The sequence below is a fragment of the Crocodylus siamensis genome, chromosome 4 (genome assembly GCF_052110815.1).
Source record: "Crocodylus siamensis isolate JL-2025a chromosome 4, ASM5211081v1, whole genome shotgun sequence".
NCBI lineage: Eukaryota > Metazoa > Chordata > Crocodylia > Crocodylidae > Crocodylus > Crocodylus siamensis.
In genome coordinates this window covers 126,020,944-126,037,315 of record NC_143398.1, presented here as the reverse complement: position 1 = coordinate 126,037,315, position 16,372 = coordinate 126,020,944, and the positions used below count along the sequence as shown (strand labels likewise).

At 46.7% G+C, this 16,372-nt stretch overlaps 1 pseudogene; it reads left to right on the top strand.

Annotated features, from left to right (window-relative positions):
* Positions 1 to 4,942: 4,942 nt before the first annotated feature.
* LOC149866458 (uncharacterized) lies at positions 4,943 to 7,121 on the top strand (annotated as a pseudogene).
* The last annotated feature ends 9,251 nt before the right edge of the window (positions 7,122 to 16,372 follow it).

The window sequence follows — 16,372 nt, the reverse complement described above, 5'->3', positions numbered from 1 at the left end:
GTCCAGCCTGTTGCAGCCCTGACCATAAGTTTTGTCATACTTTTCCCAGGACGACTGGTGGAAGTCCTCCCCTCCCAAAGGTTATGAGCACTCCAATAATTGCCTTAAGTCTGTTAAAAGGCTATAGTAAGATCTGGAAAATTCATGCTAAGCTGAGGCTTATTAACAAGTAAAAATCCAAAACCCTGATGCTGCAAGCTATCTATTGTTTCCTGAAGAAACCAGGAGATATCCCATCAGTATATCTGCTATCCACAGGAATTTCAAGCTGGCTCCCAAGTGTTTGGTTACTCCCTAACCTTATGTGTTTCCTGATTATCAATCAGTTTCCTGAGATGTTCCAAACCAGATAACCCCTTGTCAATAAAAAAGACAATTACTTACACTATTGAGAATGCTTGAAAGAAGCTGAACTGAGGGTATACAAACCTGTAAAAGAAGCAGCAAAAGTGTGTGTGCTTCAAGAGGAGAAGTCTCTCTCACACCACCTGCTTTATTCTTGAGAAACTGGAAGAAACAGATCATCTCCCTTCAAGGATCATGCTAAGAACTTTAACCTGTCAGCTTTGCAGCCTGAGTGCCTTGGACTGGTGAGATTCCAGCACTCTCTCTTTTCTCTTTAGGCATAAAATTCTGAACCTGGACTGTATTAGTTAAGCTTGAACTAAGTTTCCCCAAATACTTAGTGAAACCAGGGTAATATTGTAATTGTTTGTTTTTGTTTTTCCTTTGCATGTTTGTTACTACTAATGCCATTATATATTTCATATACTTAGCAATAAATAACTTTTATAGTCAAACTCGTGGTAACTGGGTATATTTTCCTTCTCTACTTCTCCTTCCCCACTTGCTCTGCAGCAACGCTTCTTTTACCTAAGCTAAAGATCCCTGTGAAGCCCAAAATACTGTGGGGTCTGCTCATCAAGAGGCTAAAGATTGGGACATGCTGAGTTTGAAGCTTGTACAGGCTGATTGACCCAGTTTCACTCAGACGTGCCCTAATGAACTGAATGCTGGCCCACGAGGTGTCATCTGGACATCCACCCAGATTCAGAGGTATTCTGTTTAACTGTGTGCTTGTGTCTGACTGCAGTTCATTGTTGCTCTGATCAACTGATTCTTGGCAACCCAGCCAGTTCAGGCGTGTCACATTAATCTGTGTGTGTTTGTGTGATTGGAGGAACCCAGCCCCATTGAAACTGAGTCCTGCAAGATAGCTCCATTGGGGGTGAGGACTTGCAGAACTGAGATATACAGCTCCATACAGAAACACAAGTAACACAAGCAGCACATCGACAGAATTACCAAGACCCTAGAAACGTATCCCTAATAAATGAGCACACCCCAAAGTAATGGGCAAATCTGGTAAAAACATACATTTGCAGGAATGTCCTCCCACCTTTCTATTGAAGCATGGCACAGTCCTGGCGAGCTGCTTTCTGCCTCCTGCCCCAAGCCAGGCATCTGCAGTTTCTGCAGTTACTGCAAGAGCCCCTGGTCCATAACTCAACCCTGCAATACAGGCTTCCAAATCTCGCTTCTAGTAGCCTTACCAACTCCCTCATCCAGCCACATGCCATCTGGCTGGGACACTTTCATAGATTTCATAGACATTAGGGCTGGAAGGGACCTCGGGAGATCATCAAGTCCAGCCCCCTGCCCAAAGGGCAGGAAGTCAGCTGGGGTCATAGGATCCCAGCAAGATAAGCATCCTATTTACTCTTGAAGGTGTTCAATGTAGGTGTTTGAACCACCTCCGATGGCAGACTGTTCCAGACCTTGGGGGCTCGGACAGTAAAGAAATTCTTCCTTATGTCCAGCCTGAAACGGTCTTGCAGGAGTTTGTGACCGTTTGACCTCGTCATCCCTCGGGGCACTCTGGTGAACAAACGTTCCCCCAGATCCTGGTGGTCACCCCTGATAAACTTATAGGTGGCCATCAGATCACCCCTGAGCCTGCGCTTTTCCAGGCTAAAGAGTCCCATGGCTCTCAGCCTGTCATCGTAAGATCTATTTTCCTGACCTCTGATCATGCGCGTGGCTCTCCTCTGGACTCTCTCAAGCTTCTCCACATCCTTTTTGAATTGTGGAGCCCAAAACTGGACGCAGTACTCCAGCTGCAGCCTCACCAAGGCCAAGTACAGGGGGAGAAGGACGTCCCAGGATTTGCTCGAGAAGCATCTATGGATGCAAGCCAGCGTTTTGGTCGCTTTACTAGCCACAGCATCGCATTGCAGGCTCATGTTCATCTTGTGGTCAATGATGACCCCCAAGTCTCTTTCTTCTGTAGTGCTATCCAACGTAGCACTGCCGAGCCTATAAGGATGCTGCAGGTGTTTCCTCCCAAGGTGGAGAACCTTGCATTTTTTGGTGTTAAACACCATGAGGTTCTTATCTGCCCATTTGCTGAGCTTGTCCAGGTCAGCCTGGATCACCCGCCTATCTTCTGGCGTGGATGCTTTGCCCCAAAGTTTGGTGTCATCAGCGAACTTGGCCAGTCCACTCCTGACTCCAATGTCCACATCATTAATGAAGACGTTGAACAGTATGGGTCCAAGGACAGAGCCTTGAGGGACCCCACTGGTCACAGGGCACCACGATGAGTGACTACCATCGATTACAACCCTCTGGGTCTGACCACGGAGCCAGTTTCCCAGCCAGCGGATCATGGTGGACCCAAGGCCACAACTGGCCAGTTTGGCCAAGAGGTGATCACGGGATACCAGATCAAAAGCTTTTTTGAAGTCAAGACATATGACAGCAATCTCTTCTCCCGTGTCCAGGTTATAGGTCACCTGGTCATAGAAGAAAATGAGATTGGTCAAACAAGACCTACCCGCAACAAACCCGTGCTGGCTATCCCTTAGAATGTTAGCCTGGGCCAGTCCATCAAGGATGGCCTCCTTAATAAACTTTTCTAAGATCTTCCCCAGGATAGAAGTCAGGCTAATGGGTCTGTAGTTAGCCGGATCCACTCTCCTCCCTTTCTTGAAGATCGGCACCACATTGGCCTTCTTCCAGTCTTTGGGCACTACATCTGAGCGCCAGGAGTTTTCAAAGATCTGTGCCAGGGGCTGGGCTATGACGCTTGCCAGCTCCTTGAGTACCCTGGGGTGCAGATTGTCAGGGCCGGCTGACTTGAAGGTATCCAACTTCTCAAGGTGTTCCTTCACGAGGTCAGCATTTATGGAGGGTAGGGGATCCCCATCACCCGGATCTCCCTGTCCCATAGCAGGCATGGGCGTCCCATGGGACTGATGAAAGACTGACACAAAGTACCTATTTAATAGGTTGGCTTTTTCCTGGGCGTCAGTTGTCAGTTGCCCCATCTGGTTTAGCAGGGGTCCAACATTGCCCTTGCTTTTCCTCCGGCTCCCCACATATCTGAAAAAGGACTTTTTGTTGTCCTTGATGCTTGAAGCTAGTTGGAGTTCAGTTGCAGCCCTGGCTTTCCTGGTTTGCTCCTTGCAGGACTGGACCAGCGCAGAATAATCCTCCTTGGAGGTGAATCCCGTCCTCCATCCTTTGTAGGCTTTCATTTTTAGCCGTAGGAGGTCCGCTAGGTCCCTGGAGAGCCAGGAGGGCTGCTGTGCCTTCTTGCTGCCTTTCCTCCGTGTTGGAATAGATTTAGCTTGTGCACTGAGGATCACTTCCTTGAGAAGCAACCACTCTTCTTGAACTCCCATCTCCCTGGGGTCATGGTCCCTGAGGGCCTGACTGACAAGCCTCTTGAGCTTATCAAAGTTGGCTTTTCTGAAGTCAAGGACTTCTGTGCTGCTGACTGACTTGCCAGTTTTACGGAGGACAGTGAAAGTGATCAGCTTGTGGTCGCTGTCACCCAGCTTCCCATCGATCACTAGGTCACCGATTAGGTCGTCCCCCATAGCCAATACCAGGTCGAGCAGCGCTTTGCCTCTTGTTGGCCCATAGACTTCTTGAGTCAGGTAGAGGTCATCCACGCATGAGAGAAAGCTTTGTGACCACTCAGATTTTGCTGAGTGATCTTCCCACAAGATGTCCAAGTAATTGAAGTCACCCATGACAACCAAGGTCCTGGAGCAAGCGGCCTCAGTCAGTTCCCAGGCGAACTCCTGGTCAAACTCAGGACTTTGAGTGGGAGGTCTGTAGTAGACTCCCACCGTTGTGTCCCCTGTGCCGTATTCCCCACGAATTTTTACCCAGAGGGTCTCTAGCTTTCCATGCTGGTCACCAACATCAGCTTGCAGGGACATGTAGCTTTCCTTCACATAGAGAGCTACACCCCCACCCTTTTTGTCAACATGATCCCTCCTGTACAGGGTATAGCCCTCTATACCCGTGGTCCAGTCATGGGTGGAGTCCCACCAGGTCTCTGTTATCCCAATGACATCATAATTCTTTGCACTGAGCAGGAGGACGAGCTCCTCCTGCTTGTTGCCCAGGCTCCTGGCATTAGTGTACAGGCAGGCAAGTGTCCCCTCGGGGGCTGTTGCCTTGCCTGCAGATTGTGCCAGGGCTGGGGCAGGGGTGGGCTCCCTTAAGTGCGTTGGTCTGCTGGCTTTGCAAGGGTTGCTCAGCGGGCCAGCAGTGGCAGTAGTCCCCCCATCCCCCAGCGGGCTTAGTTTAAAGCCCGGTGAAGCAGGTCAGCCAGCCTGGCTGAGAAGAGCCTCCTCCCCAGGGGGGAGAGGTGGAGGCCATCTCTTCCCAGCAGCTCGCTGCCTCTCTCGCCAAAGAGCGGGCTGTGGTCATGGAAGCCAAAGCCTTCCCGATGACACCAGCTCCGCAGTCTTTGGTTCACTGCGTGGATCCTCCTCTCCCTCTTCAGCCCATAGCCCAAGACTGGGAGGATCAATGAAAACACCACCTGAGCTCCCAGACCCCTAAGCCCCACTCCCAAATCCCTGTAGCGCCTCATGACCTGGCTGGGGGTGCTCCAAGCCGTGTCATTAGTGCCCACGTGAATATGGAGCATGGGGTAGTGGTCTGTGGGCCGGAGGAGCTGTGGGATCCTCTCCACAATGTCTCAGATGCGGGCCCCCGGGAAGCAGCAGACTTCCCGGGCTAAGGGGTCGGGGTGGCAGATTGCCCCCTGAGTCCCCCGCAGGATGAAGTCTCCCACAACAAACACCTTTCACTTTGTCTTGGGGAGAGCAGGGGCAGTAGCTGTGGTTGAGGCTGGGTTGCCTGCGGGAGCTGGCAACTGAGCAGGCTCTGCTGGGGCTGCAAGAGGTGCGAACCTGTTGCTAAGCTCCGGCAAGGGAGGGGCCTTGGTGCAGCGAGCCTTCGGGCCCTTGACCACCTTGGTCCATGCCCCTGACTGGGCAGAGCGGGAGGTCCCAGAGTCCTCAGTCGTGGAGGGAGACAGCGCTCTACCCTGCGGCTCCCGGGGGAGAAGGGCCTGGCAGTAGGAGTCTATCTCCTGCTCACAGTCCCTGATGGCATGCAGTCTCTGGCCTGTGGCCTGGAGCTCCTCCAGCTGGCGCGCCAGAGACCCCAGTAGGGAGCAGACCCCGCAAGGGGAGGTGGCCATGCTCCCAGGCCCCAGAGCCTGAAAAAGGGACAGGCAGCCCCCGCAGCCAAGAGCCAGGGGCTCCATCTTCGTGGAGCCCGGGACCATGGGCTCCGTCTGGGCGGCCGTCTCTGAGGTGCCCGATGTGGGGGCTGCAGAGCCCAAGGGGACCCTCGGGGTGCGGCGCGTGCCCATCCATGTCATGCCTCTGGTAGGCTGGCTGCGGCTGGGGCTGACTACTCTGGGGGGGTCGCAGGCAGGGTCTCGTGCCCTCCTGCGCCCTCTCCTGCGCAAACTCTGCATTAACTCGAGCGCCTGTTTACGCAGCCTGTTCGCGTGGCTCCCTGGGGGGCTGGGCCAAGTAGGGTCCTGGGCGGGGGCTTGACCCGGCCTGGCTCCAGGCAGAGGCCTCCTCCCAGGGAGCGAGGAGTTAACCCCTTCCCACCACAAGCCCACTTACCTCCGGCTGTGCTGGGGGTCGGCAGGGGGCTCGGCGGCTGCTGAGGGGGTGTCTGGGGGGCTTCGGGGGAGCGGGGGCGCAGCGGGTTTCACCCACACATCTCTCACCGCTCCGTAGCCTAACTGAGCTTTTTTTCCCCTGTTTGGCGGGCCCTTTTAAACTGCGTGCAGTGGGCTTGCCGTCCTCGACATGACCCAGACTGGTTATCAGCTAGGGCTCTGGCCACCTGCTTGGGCATCCACTCAGTCCAGTGTGCTGCCCACTTCCTAAGGGACGTATAAGCCATTCTCCCGGAGAATGTGGCAGCTACCCTGGAGGAGCACCTCTGAGCAATGAGAGCCCTCCCTGCCAGGGCTGTTCTGGGACCACCACTGCCTGTTGTCCTGGTTGTAGATAGTAACCTGGGTGGTGGGCCTGGCACCTGTCTCTCCCCGCGTCTCCTGACAGTGGTACCAGGATCCGCTTTGATGCACTTCCCCGGAAGGCACTGCATCTCTTGGTGATTCAGATCTGCCATGCCTGTGTCCTTGCCACTCATCTTGACATGGTGTGGCAGAGGCACGGGGTAGCACTAGCACTTACACCAGCCCTCCCTGTCTGGTGCATGATTTACAAGCCCCTCATTTCCAAAAAAAATATTGATCTCCAGTGGTGATTCCTAGATAGGATACTGGCCACCAGCACTCTTGTCTGCCACATGGACCCACCTGCATCAGTGACCTGTCCCTTTTGTCCAGGGGGAGTGGAGGAGGAACTTAACCATGCTTTCCTCAGATGCCCTCAGCTGTCGCAACTGTTTGCTGCCCTCAGTGCCTTTCTTGAGAGGTTTGGACCTCTCAGAGGCAACCTATTTTTTTTTCCTTCCTGTACCGGGAGGCCAATGGGGGTATCATCTTTCTGGCCAACTTCTTACTCAGCCAGGCTAAGATGGCCACTCTCAGGAGCCAGAGGAACCGGCTGGCCAGGACTGGCTCAGACAATGCCCTGCGGCTCTTCCAGGTTTTGATGTGGACACACCTGTTACTGGAGTTTGAGCATGCAGTCCTCCAGTATATGGTACCCGCCTTCCAGGCACATTGGGCAGTTCAGAGGGTGTTTTGCAGTGTTGAGGGTGGCCGTTTAGTGTACCAGGAGGCTGATGTTGCACTAGATATTTTTGTTTTTAGACTGTGAGGGCAGGGCTTGCAAGCCATAGCCCTAGGCTCTCTCTGTTGTACCTGGCCCCTGCATGGGCAGTTTTATTCCTTTGTTGGATTGTTACTTCCTTCTCCCCTTAACAAACCTTCATAAAAGTCTGTCGGTCCGTATTTCTTTCTTTGCTAATAAAAACAATTGAAAAAGCAATGTTGTATTTAAATGTTGTATGGTGTTGAAGATTTAAATAATTAATTATAGAAAACAAATACATTAAACATAGGAAGAGACAGGCTGCTTATGGGCATTCAGGTCTTTCAGGGCTAAAAAATATAAAGTTTCCATGTTCTGGCATGAAATTTATTTTTTCTTTGCTAAATCAAGCTAATGTTAACATGAGCTCATCTTGATTTGTTCTGTACTGGTTTAGACAAGCCCGTTAATGTACAATTGCCTTCTAAACCCTGCATTTATTTTTAGATTAAAAGAGTTGCACATGTGGATGTAATAGTACCTTTGTCAGAAAATGAAAAAATAAGGCTGTTTAAGCTTTGGAACCTGAAACAAATGTTTCTTAAAGTTAAAATAAATTCCTAGCAATACATTTCCTGCAGTGGCACACAGCCCCAAGTGAGGCAGGGAAAGGGAACATATGGAATAGCTAGTCACATACCCTGAAGCCAATGAAACAAAGAACATAAGTAAATTAATGAAATAATGCAATCAGCAATGCATAGCAGCATCTCACAGCTCACAAAACTTCATGTTTTGCCTCTAGCTTCCCTTACCACCTTTCTGGTTGCACAATGTCAGATGGCTCAGTGACCACAAAGATGAATAAAACTTTCTTCACTCAAGTGATCTGGAGATTAAATTTCATGCTGAATTCAAAATTGATTTAAAATTACTCTCCTGAAGAATCTCTGCCTCCTTTGATGTACTTTGAAATGCAGCATGTAGTACACAGGGGCATAATTCCACTGCTGTAGGGAACTTCACAAAGGTAATTTGACTGCTCTAAAGCACTCCCTCTTTTCTGCTTAATGAGAATTACCAGAACAGCCTCATTTCCCACTAAGCAACCACAGCTCCCACGGTCTTCAAATGAGAGCTACTGTGCCCTGCACCCCTAAAAGCTTATACTGCAGACTTTGGGCACCAGTAACTGTAGGAGTCAATGTGCCTGAGAGCAAAATTGGGTTCATAGCCAAGTACAGACAGTCAGAAAGCCTGAGGCTGAATCAATTCAATCTTTGCAGGTTAGTCTAAGCTGAGTACATTGAACTGATAGGCAAGTGAAGAGACATTCACTTTTGCTTCCGGAAATGCAGCCACATATCTGCAGTGGCCCAGGCCAGAAGCCAGGGGATGCTAAAGCACACATCCCTGCTCAACTGGAGTAGACAGCTTGGGCCAAGCCCACCCATCCTGTGACTGGGCTCCTTGGGAAAAATTCAAAGCATCCTGGGATGCTGAGGGACTATGAGTTAACTTGAAACTGGAGTGGATCTGGGACAGAAGTTTAATACATCAATTTAACCTAAATCAGTTAAGTTTGATACTACATCCATTCAGGTTTATCTTAAACCAGTTTCAGCCATTTTGAAAGTGGTTTATGGGCACCAAACTTCTGTTGTGTTACAGACTTGAACAAGTTTCCGATCGCTTAGGCTGGTTTATGTGTAACTTCTGTACCTAGCCTTAAGGTGTGCGCAGCAAACCTTATTTAGCACATGGCCACAGTATTCCTGATTGTAACACTCCTGCTAACACCGATCTGAACATTTCTGCAAGTCTCTCCCCTAAGCAAAGGCTCCCAGTCAGGCTGAGCTGTGACAGTTTGGTCTTTGGCTTAAATTACAACTGAGGAAGGCAATAGCCATGTGGCCACCAATAGCCTGGGCATACTCAGGAGCTGAACATTAGGATGCCTATGACTTTTCAGAGGCCTAAGATCTTAGGTGGGGATTATGTGGATAATTTGGTGACTAAATTCTGCCTAAGTTGCCCTTTAGGACAGATCTGGAAAAGAAAAGCAGGTGCTTAAAGTGCTTTTCACTCTTGCCTTATATTTTGTGAAGGGGAACAATTATCTGCATGTTACAGAGGGGAAAACTAGAACATGGAAAAAGTAAGTAAGTTCTCCAAGGCTTCTTGGGAACTAGATACCAGCAAAGAAATCCAAAAATCAGTGATTTTTTTTACCAGTAGGCACCACACCCTCCTGTAATACATGCTCTGATACCGCCTCTCATTTGCTATTATAATGTTCTGCTGTTTTTATATTGTATTGTAGAGGAAGTTAAACCAAAACAAAACAAAACCACCACAGCAAGACTTAAAGGGCATTTCCAAGACTTAAAACAAAAGCTGAACTATGCTTCTTATAATGAAATAAAAGACTCTCAAATCACAGGTTTTTCATCTACTCTATAATCTTTCAACCCACAAAATCTCTGTAGGCAACAACAATCAGTATGGGCTGTCAGCCCTTATGGTTACATTATGTATGTGGGGGTACTTTTAAATTAAACATGTCTTATTTTATAACACAGTGGAATATTAAGGCAAGCTGAACTCCCATTTTTCATAAGAATTGTGCATCTGATCCCCTCTATGTTAACTAGGCAATGAACATCAAAGGAGCACTGAGAGACAGACACAGGCCCCCTCTAATGACATGAACTTTCATAACAAATTCCAGGCTATTAAAAAAATTAATTTTATTCAATTCAGAAGAAATCTGAAGAACTTCACAGAGGTGGAGGTGGATTTTAATTCTGTTCAGAACTCATATCCTCCCGTTGTGTTGGTTTTAGATTTTATTTTCCTGGAATCTGCTTTTGCTTTGTAAGTGGCAGAGTGCTTGACATTGATATTTATGCAATTCTATTGATACCTCTTTGTATTTTTACAGGTGAAGACAGCATCCTGCATCCTTTAATGATGAAAGACTGAACTTTCAGTATCAAAAAATAAAATCCTGAAACTACTGGATGAGGTCTTATGGTTCATTTTAGGTAGGAGGTCAGACTAGATGATCATAATGGGACTTTCTAGATTTAGGCATGTACAATAGAGAATGAAACAATGTTATGCCTTTTAAAAAGAGGCTTTATGCCAATACACCCATGTACATTTGCACATGTGCATTTCTTAATGACTGTAATGGAAGCTGTGTGCCACCACTGGTGAAATTGCCCCCTTGATTATACACCTAAGACAGGCTCTCATTTCAGGGTATAGGTACATAAACAAGAGAGACATTACAATGTCTCAACTACTCCATGTGCACACTCTTACCTTGTGGTAAATAAAGGTAGTTTAACCCTCAGTGAAGTGCAGTTGTAATGGTGTAGTGGAAGCTTTCAGAATTCTTGAGGCAAGCTTACTGAGTGTGATAGGGCTACAAGAGCTGTTGAGTTGCAGAGGTGTCAATATGGGGCCTGTGTCCTTAGTACCATGATACAAGAGAAGCTGTATATCTGGTGGGTTGTAACTTTGTGCTATTATTCTATAATACTATGCAGGATCCTCAGGTTCAATTTCTGGGCCTACTCTGTTTCTTTATGAGATGGTAAAGAGAGAATGCTGCAGAGGCACTGCATACAATCCTAAGAGCCCCACTGTGAGATCACAGCCAGAGGCCAAGAAGCTCAAGGGAGTCCTGCCCATTTCTCTGTAGCTAAATTGAAATTCTGTCTATAAACTCACTAGGGGGGGACCAGAAGGGTTTGGGAGAGACCTTGTTTCCCCTAAGCGCCCCCTGGCATAACAAGGAATAACGGCCACAAGTTGTTGGAGAGTAGGTTTAAATTAGAAATCCAAAAGAACTACTTCACCGTTAGGGCGGCTAGGATCTGGAACCAACTTCCAAGGGAAGTGGTGCTGGCTCCTACCCTGGGGGTCTTTAAGACGAGGCTTGATGCCTACCTAGCTGGAGTCATTTGAGCCCGGTTTTTCCTCCTGCCCAGGCAGGGAGTCGGACTTGAAGATCTACAAGGTCCCTTCCGACCCTACTTCTATGATTCTATGAAAGCTACTATAATGCAGTGCACTGAGCACGGCAATGGGATAGAGCAAGGGGTAGGAAAATGGATGGTTATATTAGGGCTAAGGAAGACTCCAACAAATCTAATGTTCGCTAAATCACTTGGAAGGCAGGGTAGTTATGCACCTTTATAGACTAACTCACATAAATCTAGAGCACAAACGTCCATGGGCTGAGGTTCACTTCATCAGATGCTGACTGACATACTCAAAGGCACCTGACAGATGCAATATTTGCAGCTGTAATGTGGGAGTAACCAACCCTCATTTTACTCTTCATTTACAGTAAAAAACAAAAACAAAAAAAACCCCAACCATGTATCAGTGTCCTGTATGGTGCTGTCACACAAGACAATAGTGCTGTACCAATATTTGCCCACTAAACATTCTCCAGGAATTTAATTTTTATAACATACACATGGTCATAGAAAGTATGCAGCTAATCCTTTCTATGCTAACCAGGCAATGTACATCAAAGCAGCCCTGGGAGACTGGCACAGACCCCTTACAGGCATGAACTATCAAATCAAGTTCCAGGCCTGGTGGAGTCAGGAGTGGGAGACAGCTTCAGTGAAGAAAGCCCGAGAAGGCTGCTTGGGAAAGGAAAGCCTCTAGGACTGGTTCCGAGTGTGGGAGAGAGCTCGACCAGATCCTGCTAAGTGGACACATCTTAAAAAAAAAGCAAAAAAACTCAGAACGATGACAGAACATCTGAGGAGATGGTGCTGAGGAGAAAAGTGTCTGACATCCAGGTTACTGTGAAAGCCAGGTTTATTGTTTGCTTTCATCATGTGTGGACATTGAGTAGAGCCCATAGGGCTCTAGAGGGTTTGGTGGGAGAGAGAACCAGAGTGATGGCTTCTCTTCTCCCTCACCCTTAAAGAAACAGAAGGATTTGATGAGACAAGATCTTGCCCAGAGACAGGGCGATCTTTTAAGATAAAGACAGTAATGAAGAAAACTGTAAAGATTCCTTGTTTAGTTTGAACCATTAAGTTAAAATAAAAATATCCTAAACTGTATATTACTTGAGAGTGGAGTCAGCTGCATATTTCCAAAGTTTAAATTACAAGTTACCTGAATGGAGTGGCTAACTTTGGGTTGGTAATAGATGTAAAAATAAATAAATAAATAAATAATAAAGCAAATTGTTTAACCCAAATAAGACTGTGCATCAATCAATGGCATAAATTCTGGGAGAGACAAGAGAGGTTGTAACCCCAGTAAATCCACATGTAGATTGCTAGCATCTGATTGCGGTAGAGAATAAATAACACCTCCTGACTAGTAACATCAAAAAATAAAAATAATTATAATGAAGATGTGGCAGGTGAGAGTCAGAATATACTGCAAAGGGCCCAAGACTGGGAAACTGCAGAATGAAGGGGCTAGAGTATGACCCTGGAACATAAGCAGTACCACCACACAGAACATATCAGCAGTCTAAAAAAATGGGGGGAGATTTGGGGGGCGGGGAAGGGGAGTTGGAGCATAAGGCTGCTGAAACAGATTTGGTCTCTCAACAGATTTTGCTCAACATTACATAATACATAAAGTCTGCATACTGGCTAGACAGTGGTACAGATAGAGAAAATGCATTTTAATAATTTGTTAACATGTCCTAATCACACTTTTCAATTAATTCAGAAGCCTTAGGTTATGAAACAGCTAACCTAAATCACCATGTAAAGTCTAATTACTGTTGCCCTCATCTTCCCTCCCTTTCCTCTGTCACTGCCTATTAAAGTTTCTTGTTGTGTCCTATTTCTAACTTCTTGATAAAATTCTTTAGGAGAAGGACTATGTCTCTATCCATTTCTACAAGACACCAAGTGTCATGGGGCCCCAATCTGGACTGGGACCATTTGGATGCTACCACAATAAAATAACCATAGTAATGTGTGTTCTCATTAAGACTCACTCTCAGGAATGAGCTGCACTGTAAAACTCTGATATTTGTGTTCATTGTCAGCATATTTTTATGGGCATTCTGCATCTTATCTGTATACTTCTGGAATGGTCTCACTTTATGAAAAAAAATATTTCCAGATCCCCAGGTCCCTAAAAGAGTTAGATAAAATTGAAAAGGAACTGCACAAAACAATATTAAAGGAACATGTTAACAGCAGGAGCAGGCAGATCTGGAGACTTCTTACATTGCACCCTGTGAATTAAGTGAAAAAGATCATTTGAAATAGTGTAGTGGACTGAGCTCCTTGGGTTTTTTCTTTTTTAAGGAGCATAAGAAGAGCGACTCAAATGTCCAGAACTGGATATGTTCCAATTCTGGAGCTAATTCCTAGCCACAAAGGTTTCTTTCTATATTACCTATTTTTGTCTCACAACAGCACCTGCCAGCATAACAATTTGGTCCAAAACCATGGATCTCTTATGAAAACAGCTGTTCCCATAAACTTTCTACCAGCTGGAGCACATATTACATAGTCCTGTGATTCAGCTTCTGTCTCAAACCTAGTCTCGAACACATTCTTTTCTGCTCAGCTTTTCCTGAAAATTTGCCCCTGTTTTAATTCATCATATTGCTTGGAATACTACTGCCTACACCAGAGGTCAGTAACATATGGCCTGTGGGCTGGATCTGGCCCACAGAGTCCCAGAGCTTTGCCAATGCCAGCACCTGCACTGGGGTTAAGCAGTATGGAATGCCACTGGGTCCATGGTACCACTGCTTCTCCCTCCCCACAACAACCTCCCCTCCTGCCTCAGTTTCCATGCTGCAGCTCAGAAGTAGCAGCAGCAACATAGACTCAACTTCCAGATGCTTGGTCCTGGCATGGCTCCTCACCAGCAGCAAGCTGTGCTCATGCCCCAGCTGAGTGGGGAACTGGGAGCAGTGGCACCATGGGCACAGGCAAAGCCCTGCATCACTGATGTATTGTAGAGGCTTTCTTTGGGCCAGAGCTGGGCTGCTCCGCCCTGCAACTTAAAAAGGTTGCTGACTGCTGGGCTACTCAATAAACCTTATATCCTGGTTATGATTGAAAGAAATTAGTCTTATTCCTTTATTTAAAAAAGCTCTAAACTGATTTTATAATCTCGTGTTTCAGAATTATCAAGTAATGTCCAATTATAGAAGTAAAATATTACCATGGTTGCTTTGGATAATGTCATGTTTGGATGTAAAATGTTGACTGACTTTCATAGCAAGGAGTAAGTGAAAAGCATTTTGGTATGCCCATTTCTAAACAGAGCCTGTTTTAAGATAAGAAGGTCAATCTCTCTTTTTATGCAATTAATTTAAACTCTGCAAACCATGGAGACTTTCCAAAATGCCTTTAGGATTAAGGAGTACGACACCCATTAACTTTCTTACTGTTTACAAATTCTGAGCGTGCTTTGAAAATCCCTCTCAGCATAATTTGGGAGGCCTTCCCTCTGAATCATGGCACAAGTTAGATATTAGCATTGATAACTGATGAAGTTCAGTAACTGTGAATCTACAATTGCCATTGGCAGCTTGTGGTTTCATTGCTGAAAAGTTATAGCAATGAAATTTCACTCTCTTGCATCTTAGGCTCTTTAACACTACAGATCTAATATTCATTACAACAACGAAGATGGAAGACATCTGGATAAAGCATGGTAGGACAAAAAATGCTACAAAGATCAGCAGAGCACAATATTTTGCACTGAGACTGGTGTCCAAATAGTACCTGCTTCAAAATTGAATTTAAAAAGAAAGTCATAATTCATATTTTCCATCAAACTGATGGAATTCTAATATAAAGTGTCTGTAAAAACACAGAGATATATGTGGCTGATGTGTTGCACGTCTGCAAATTTCTCATCTGTAGGCAATCACAGATAAACTCCATCTACTGGTGTCTAGTGAACAGCTGTCGCTCTGCTAGTGATTCATCTAGAATTAATCAGCCTGAAAAACGGTGCGGCTGCTTGAAAGCGTAGATCCTTGGAAGCAACTTGCGTTCAGTCCAGCATGTTCATTTCCTGCTGTGCAAGTACATGGCAGTGTTATCAGCAAAATTAGTTATTTTAAGGCTGTAAGGTTCTGCAGCAGGCAAAGAGCCAATATCAGCAAACAACAGATTTTTTTGATTTCTCCAAGTCCTATATTCAGCATTCATTCCAAGATCCTCTTTTTCAGATGCTTCACAACCAGAAGAGCCCATATGAGCAAAATGGCTTTTTCATGTTACATCCTTCGCAACTGTTTTTAAAACACAGTGAATTAATCCCTTAGCACAAGCTTGTTAAAAATGAAATATTGTTAAAAATGGAGTATTGTTAAAAATGCACCTGATAAAAAAGAAACACTGTCAAGGACTTTTTTCCTTGCCCAGCCTTGCCACAGCTCTTCTTATACTAAATCGCTGACTCTCCCCCAGCTTCTCCCTAGCCTTTCTCATACAAATTACAGAAGCTGGAATTCAACTGACTGTGTCCTTGAAAGGGAGGGAGTTTAAACTCTTGGTGACCTATAATACTTTCTGAGCATGCTCAATTAGCTAATGCATATTTACCTCTCCGCCCTGCATACTTAAGTAGTTAATTATAATATACATGCGATGGATGTAGTAATGTAACCACATGTATGTTTGTATAAAACAGAAATGAGCTGTAAGAGTTCCTGTTTCTGCACACGTGCCCAGGAGGAAAAAGATAAATACAGCCTGCAAAAATTCCTTGGTGGGTTCAGAGTAACCTGAGTTTTTGACTCTGCTCTGACCCTATTTGCAAATACACCTTTTGTGCCACCTAATGTATGTGTGTCTGTGATACTTTGCGAGCCTCCAAGGAACAAACTGCAAATTTTTTACATCAAGCTTGTTCAACACACAGCCCGCCAAGCCATTTTATCTGGCCCAAGGCACCGCCACTGCCGCTACAGAGCCGCTGCTGTTGTGGCAGCAGCAGGGCAGCAGTGAGGCGAGGCAAGGCGAGGGAGGCAGGGCTGGCCTGCAGGCCCCAGCTGGCACCGAGGAGAGGGGAGCTGCTTACCTCAGCGGGGCTAGGCTCATCAGTGAGCCGGGGCCTGCTGCCACTGTCCTGAGGGCTGCTCAGCATGGAGCTGCCCCAGCCGCACCTGATTAGGCGAGCTGAGGACAGCACCTCCAGCTTGTTCTCTGGCTCTGCCCCTAAACCCCGGCGCATGGCTGAGGGAGCTGCATCATGGCCTGCACCCTGCCTGCCTGCATGGTGGATGGAAGCACAAGATAAGTTCTTGCATGGATCTGGGGGCGCCTTGGGGCTGGGCTGTG